This window comes from Manduca sexta, chromosome 9, assembly GCF_014839805.1.
Source record: "Manduca sexta isolate Smith_Timp_Sample1 chromosome 9, JHU_Msex_v1.0, whole genome shotgun sequence".
Taxonomy (NCBI): Eukaryota; Metazoa; Arthropoda; class Insecta; order Lepidoptera; family Sphingidae; genus Manduca; species Manduca sexta.
The window spans coordinates 12,050,766-12,058,408 of NC_051123.1; the positions used below are offsets into that span (position 1 = coordinate 12,050,766).

The 7,643-nt window shown below is 35.5% G+C and overlaps 1 non-coding gene across 1 annotated transcript; it reads left to right on the forward strand.

The window, feature by feature from the left end:
* Positions 1–5,939: 5,939 nt before the first annotated feature.
* Trnav-cac lies at positions 5,940–6,012 on the forward strand. The gene has a single exon. It is a non-coding gene; the product is annotated as a tRNA-Val (tRNA).
* Positions 6,013–7,643: the final 1,631 nt, after the last annotated feature.

The following is a 7,643-nucleotide window of genomic DNA, read 5'->3' on the forward strand; positions in this document are numbered from 1 at the left end:
CTAAATCTATCGGCTATCTAAAGCCTACTTCACTCACCACCTGGTGGGCCTAATTTGCGGTACCCGTAAGAAAAAAATAGGAATTAGAGAAAGGAGATCACTGCCTATGAATATCCACATTGAACTGATGTTCTTCATTAGGCCAGTAAATCATCTGGAGGACCAATAATCCACCCATTCTTCTTATAAACAGCTTATGCTTTGTTTCTATAATTTCTGTAGTTTGACTCTTCTACTAACAAAAAACTAAATTTAGTATCTATTTAATATCTTTTGTTTGATGTTTTCCTGGTCAGTGTCCGCCGTCTAACTCTTATAACTGTATAATAATAATAAAGCACTTTATTCCTTGCATATAAATAAGTACATTGGGTAATTAACATACAAAATATATAATTGATGTATATATATTACATGTTAGTAAACTTTTCTTCTAGATTTTTCTTTGTAATTAAACAAAACTTATGAAGAACCCACGGTCGCATAATGATCCTAAAAGACAATTATGACTTTAAAATGTTTCCTGAAAAAGTCCATCTCCACACCTCATTTAATTCACAAAGATATCGTCAGTGAGTAAGTAAAGGCACAGCCACAAACAAGGCGAGGGCCATTCATGCATTGTACGCCACATTTTAAATATTAATAATTGAATTGGACCCATATGTACTGACCGACTGATTAATATTCCGACTTTTCTATATGAGTAATATTTTTGACCGGGTTTGCTTGTATTGGCTACCGATATTTATCATATTTTTTTTTAAAAGAATTAAACATCGTATTTTTAACTTTTTCCAGCAGCTCTGTTGATTTTAAAAGAAAGTGCACTTTTTTTCACTATTTCCAGTAGTTTTATTGATCGCGTCATAGCAGTTGATTTTTTTACGTCATGGCTGTTTAAGAACACCATTAATAATAATAATAATATCAGCCCTATATTATATACTTGCCCACTGCTGAGCACGGGCCTCCTCTACTACTGAGAGGGATTAGGCCTTAGTCCACCGCGCTGGCCTAGTGCAGATTGGTAGACTACACACACCTTCGAAATTTCTATAGAGAACGAACACCATTGAACACCATTGCACGGCTATTAATGAGCATGGTGAAACCTCTAATGGCGAAGACAAAACCCAAAAGATAGACCAAGTTTCCACGTAGAATGTCATTAATGCAGCGTTTCATCAGGCAGAAGACCGAAGCCTATGGAGAGATATCACTATGGACATAATTGTCCCGATCATTAATAATGAAGGGTAGACTGGAAATAGAGAAACATCTAATGATAAAACTTTGGAGTAAAATTTTGGATGTAGTAATTGTTTTTTTTTATAGCTTTTAATGAGGAGACGAGCTTGCCGTTCGCCTGATGGTGAGCGATATGATCATAAACAGTAGGAACACCATTCGACACCTTGAATTACAAAGTATTGTTTGGTATTCCACAGCGCTCGCCATCCTGAGACATGAGATGTTAAGTCTTATTATGTCCAGTAGTTACACTAGCTACAATATAATTGTTGTCTTTTTTGGAAAAAAATGGCAAATTATTCACTCATCTTGTACCTACACCCAAAAAGCTAATAAATTTAATGGATACATTGCCACACAAACAGACAAGCATGCGTTATTAATAGTCAATAAAACACGAAGGCAGTCGGTTCTTTCATCCGATATATTTGTATGTGATTATTTAATGTGGGTGTTTTGTATTGAAAACATCGTGTTTCGATTATAGATACGTTTTAATATATGCGTGGTTTTATATTGAATAAAATATTGATGTCATTTTTGTTGTTTGTTTTGAAAAGAAAATATTAATGAGTTTATTGGATCAATGAGAGATAGTTTTTTTTATTACTTTGAATGACGAGACTAGCTTTCCGTTCGCCTGATGGTAAGCGATACGAACATCCATAAACAGTAGAAACACTATCCAACACGTTGATTTGCAAAGTAGATATAATTTGGTATTCCACTGCGCTCGCCATCTTGAGACATTAGACGTTAAGTCTTATTATGTCCAGTAGTTACACGGCAACTCCACTTCAAAGCATCTTCCGCAGAATCTTGTTTAAATATGAATAAATCTATACTAATACTTAAAAGAGGTAAAGTTTCTAACATTGTCTATTTGTAGGGACTAATCTCTGGAACAACTGAACTAATTTTGAAAATTCTTTCACTAATAGAAAGCTACATTACTCCTGAGTATTTTAGACTTTTTATTCTGGGAAGATATATCTAAGCGGCGATAGCCTAGTTGGGTGTGGAACGGACTGCCGCAGGTTGAAATCCCAAGGACACACACCTCTGACTTTTCTAAAAAATCATGTGTGTATTCTTGGTGAATTTATCGTTCGCTTTAACGGTGAAGGAAAATATCGTGAGAAAACCTGCACATCTATAGGAATTTCGAAGGTGTGTGAAGTCTACCAATCCGCACTAGGCCAGCGTGGTGGACTAAGGCCTAATCCCTCTCAGTAGTAGAGGAGGCCCGTGCTCAGCAGTGGGCAAGTATATAATACAGGGCTGATATTATTATTATTATATTATTATAAGGGGAGACTTTTATCACAGAAAAACTCACGCGGGGACCGCAACTAAAAGCTATCATCAAATAAGTATACAAGTTTATCTCACACCAAAGCACTTCGCAACTCTAACCATCAGACACCTTATAAAAAATAACATAAACCAATCTAATAAATGAGCACAGTCTGTCAATAGTTCTTTACGAGCATCCATAAGTCATTGGTAATTAATACGAGACGGCCCACGCCGTATATTAGGCTCTGATGCGACTGATACAACCACACGGATTTATAACGTGACACAATTTAATGGCGAGCCGATTCAAGATAAAGAAATAAATATTTCAAAGATTATCTAGAGCTGACGATTGTACGATGTATTTCTACTTATGAAAGGGATAGTTTTAGCAAGACGTGACTTTACTTTGTGGTGAAGACGGTGTGGAGGAATTATCATCAGCCGCAGGATGGCCTCCCCCAAAGATTTCCAGATCGAGCTATTGGAAGCGGCCTGTATCCAGCGACCTCCTGCAACTTTTATGAGGTCATCTGTCCACCTCGCGGGTGGACGACGACGCTGCGCTTTACAATGGTGGGAAAGTGAGTAAATTGAAATTACCACTTTCTTCTATATCAACATTTGTTTTGGATATTTTTCTGACACTGACATGATTCCATTTAAGTAAGAAAGAATTAGAAGTAAGCTATGAATTTCATATTAATATATTACATTACCACAAAAAATAAATCTGATTTATTTCTCAAACTTACCCACAAATCTTTAATACACTTTGATTTTCTATAAATCCTTTCTTCAAGACCTATAATATAAAATTCCAATTCACAGAGATTTGTCCATTCTGTTATTTCTTCGGCTACTCTCTACGATGCGCACGAGCAGGTGCCTTCGCGACGAGCCATTATGTTAATACGATTAACTATCTGTCGATTGAAGGCGGTTCGGCTTTCATTTGTATGTGACGCGTGTTTGGGCAGTAATTATTGTCACCAGTACATCCCACTGTTAGACATGTGTTTTTGTATGACAGTCTTAAAATTTTATAGGCTTTCTAAGTACTACACTTAAAGTTACTCCATAATATATGGTCCAATGTTTGCTACAACTTTTTTCTATGTGGGAAATCACGGTGCACACTAAATCTGTTTTACTTTCTAGCTTAGTGACATTATTGCGCCTAAAATACTTTTTATAATAAATAAGAAGTTAAAATGCAATGTTGATCAACGAGAAATGTGTCTTTGGATGCCAGAATAATGCGTCTGTCTGTTATTATGATATTATGTAATAGGGGCCTCAAATACAAAATATATCGCACACTCAACACAATAAATTAGTTATTTATTTATATTTAAATGAGAAAATTAACGGGTTTCCTTTCCATTACCGTTCAAATAAGGTATAATTAAATAAAATGTATTTGAAAAATTTCAGCGGATCGGAATCTCGCGCGATTTTATCTCCAATGATGAGTGTACACTGGAGGTTGCCGGCTTATCTTAATGCTTATCTTTACAAATATTATTATATACTTAGTGTTTACGGCTTTGCCCATGTAAAAAGCCTTTACTGCAACAAAAGTCCTTGAAACACTGTAATAATCCATAACATTATCTGTACGACGTCAGCGTCATCTATTCAAAGAATGTTTAAAAATACCCATAATATCCCATGGGAACACATCATTGGGATAAAAAGTAGCCTATTTGTTAATTCAGGACATGGTCTATCCCAGTGCTAAATTTCATCCAAATCGGTTCAGTTGATATTGCCTTTACTTATAACAAACATACAAACATTTTTAAATATTTTCGCTATTTTGATATTAGTTAGATTAAACACACACTCACGTTTTTTATCCTCTAAGGGGTAGGCGGAGGCGCAATATATATAATAATATCAAATTCCAGACTTTGTGCTGATACTGCGTATAAAACTCAATATCATTCTGCTCGATCCAGGAATCGAACCCGAGACTCCAGCACTGCAATTTTACCATAATACAACTACGCTATAGAGGCGGTTAACAGCATAAAAATCAATAAAAGGTGATAGTTATATTAGATTTATAAGCGAAGTAACCTGTACTTTATATTTAACAAGTCATTATGCAGTCAGGTACCTAAGATAGCAAGTGATCTGTATATCTTGAATTTTTTGTCACGTACCTGCGTATATTAGGATGAACTTCATCTAGTTGTGGTAACGAGGATGGTGCGATGTCCAGGATCGGCTGTAAGCACGTACCATCAAGACCATGAGTTTTATAATTCAACTTCTAAAGTAAGTTTAAAATTGTACACGAGGCCGAAAATAATCAGGAATCGACAATCAATCTCGTTCAGAAGACGCGTGTTATCCGAAATCTGGGCTAATTTTTGGAATACCTGCCGACTTTGTGCACGATAGCCGATTAATTTGGCCGCGAGTGTAATATTTAACGCGACACCACCAAATATTTGTACACTAATATTTATAGCTTCGATAAATTATTTTCAAAATCAAAATGTCTTGAAGGAAAAAATAGAAAAAAAAAATAGAAAAGCTCTCGCCTTTCTCCTTGAAAGATTAGGTAGAGCTAGAATTACTAACCGTACTACAATATATAATATTGTACTATATTTTAGATGTGGCTACTATATACTGTTGAAGAAATATATAGTACACAAAAATACTATATTTTCAATACTCAATCTATGAACAAATCCTTCATTTTTAAAAATATATGAACGCTTTTTAGCTTTTGCGGGATGGAACAGCGTGTATCCGAACTAAATCAAAATAAATCAGTAACAAATATATTATGTTTCTCTATTTTTTTGCCTTTTACATAAAATACTATATATTTTTAGTGTACTATATTTTTTTTATACCTTGTTTTGAAAAATACTATTTTTCACCGAAGGATTGTTGGCAACCCTAGGTAGAGAAGAAACGAATGTAGTAATCTAATCAAATATTTAAAATGCGAAAGTATGTGAAAATGTTTTGATGTTTTGACGTTAGAATGTTTGTTAGAAGTAAACTTAAAAACAGCTAAACGAATTTCGATGAAATTTTACACACAGATAAGCTATTATCTGGATTAATACTTAGGTTACTTTTAATTCCGGTAATTTGATCCTATGGCAAGTTAAGATTTTTATAATCAGATGTTTCGAATAGATGGCGTTTGCGTCGTATAGGTGACACTAACGATCGCTAGTGTTTAGTTTTGTAGTGGCAACTACTTTATACAGGAGCGAAGCCGCGAGAAACACGTAGTTAGATCATAAAAATATAAGAAAATAAATAAGAGCGTAACATTATCGTAAAAAATTACGAATAATGAAATGTTAAGTATTTGAAAACAAGTTTCCTATATTTTCCACACCACTCACCAAGTTTCCGTTGTGTAGCGGTTATCACGTGTGCTTCACACGCACAAGGTCCCCGGTTCGATCCCGGGCGGAAACACATTTTTGCTACTCTATGTAGAGTGGGTATAATGTGAATACTTTTGAGAGCCGTAGAACAAGAGGTGGAAACCGGATGCAAATCACCAGAACAATCCTTAATCTTCAGCTCTTGGACATTTACTGGTGATCATGGGCCTTCCCTAAAGATCTATAAAATCGCCTAGAAATCTTTAGGAGAGGCATAACAAGCTTGTAAATTACTATCAATAGACTGAAATCCAGTGGGTTACTAAATATATAATATAACAATAAAAATAATATCAGTCCTGTATTATATATTGTCCCACAGTTGGGCACGGACCTCCTCTACTACTGAGAGGATTTACGCCTTAGTCCACCACGCTGGCATAGTGCGGATTAACAGACTTCACACACCTTCGAAATTCCTACAGAGAAATTCTCAGGTATGCAGGTTTCCTCACCATGTTTGCTTTTATCTTTAAAGAAAGTGGTAATTCACAAAGAATGCATACATAACTTTTAAAAAAGTCCGCCCTTGGGATTTGAACCTGCGGACATTCGTCTCGGCAGTCCGTTCCTCAACCAACTAGGCTATCGTCGCTTACGCTACTGAATATATTTTAACAACATTATTACTAGCAATCCGCAAAAAAAATCGACGCGAAGCCAAGGTTGGAACAAAAAGGAAGTTTCCTAGTTTTAAAAGTCTCATCAGTAAGATCGTAAGAAAGGTCCTTCAAGGCACCACGCGAGGCCCCGGATTACTTGACTCGCATCCCCCAAAGACCCCCTCTACCAGCATTTCACTATACAGGGTCGTTTTGACATTACGTATTACGTTACTAAATGAAACCACATACTCGTCTTCACCTTTGCTGATATTGTGGCAAAAATCATCCATTAATAACTAATATTTTCACGAAAATTATTGGTTTTCGTTTTAATATTCTTTCATCATTTTGTAGTTTAATGCGAATATGGCGTATCCGTGGATGTATTTCTGACTGAAAATATGATGTTGCCTCTGCAACCAATTATCTTAGAGTAGTAGTAGTGGCTTTAGGGCGCGTAAAATTAAAATGAATTTTTGTTAATATTTATTAAATTCGAAAAAAACACTTTTTTATTTTACATCTACTGTTCAACTTATTGTAAAGTATTATTTCCAAATAGATAAGTATGTGGTTTCATTTAATAACGCGATGTCAAAATGACCCTGTATAAGCTTATAACAACCTTGCCAGGAAAATATAAGCCGTATGCATTAGAAAAACTAGCCAGACTTTAAAACCACGCTCGCCAGAACACAAGATACCCATAACTCACAATGCGCGGGTCAGTTAATTTATCAACACGGCGTAAATTTATGCGCAACACTACTCGCCCGCAATCGGACAACATTTAGGTTTTTATCGACTGTTTGATTTAGTGGTGGCGGGCAAGCCAATTCCTCAAGCCGATATGTTGTGGCTGTGTACGCGGGTGTATTCTGCAGCGCATAACTTGAGAGGCTCTCAGCAAAATGGCGCGGTTATCGCTTTTTAGGAGCTACTCAAAACTTAGAAACTTATAATTTTAAGTTTGGTAATTTTTTTACAATTTGGATATTGTATTTGCAATAAAAATTCCCCTTTTTTTATTTCAGCATATCCCCCTTTTTTTGTAATT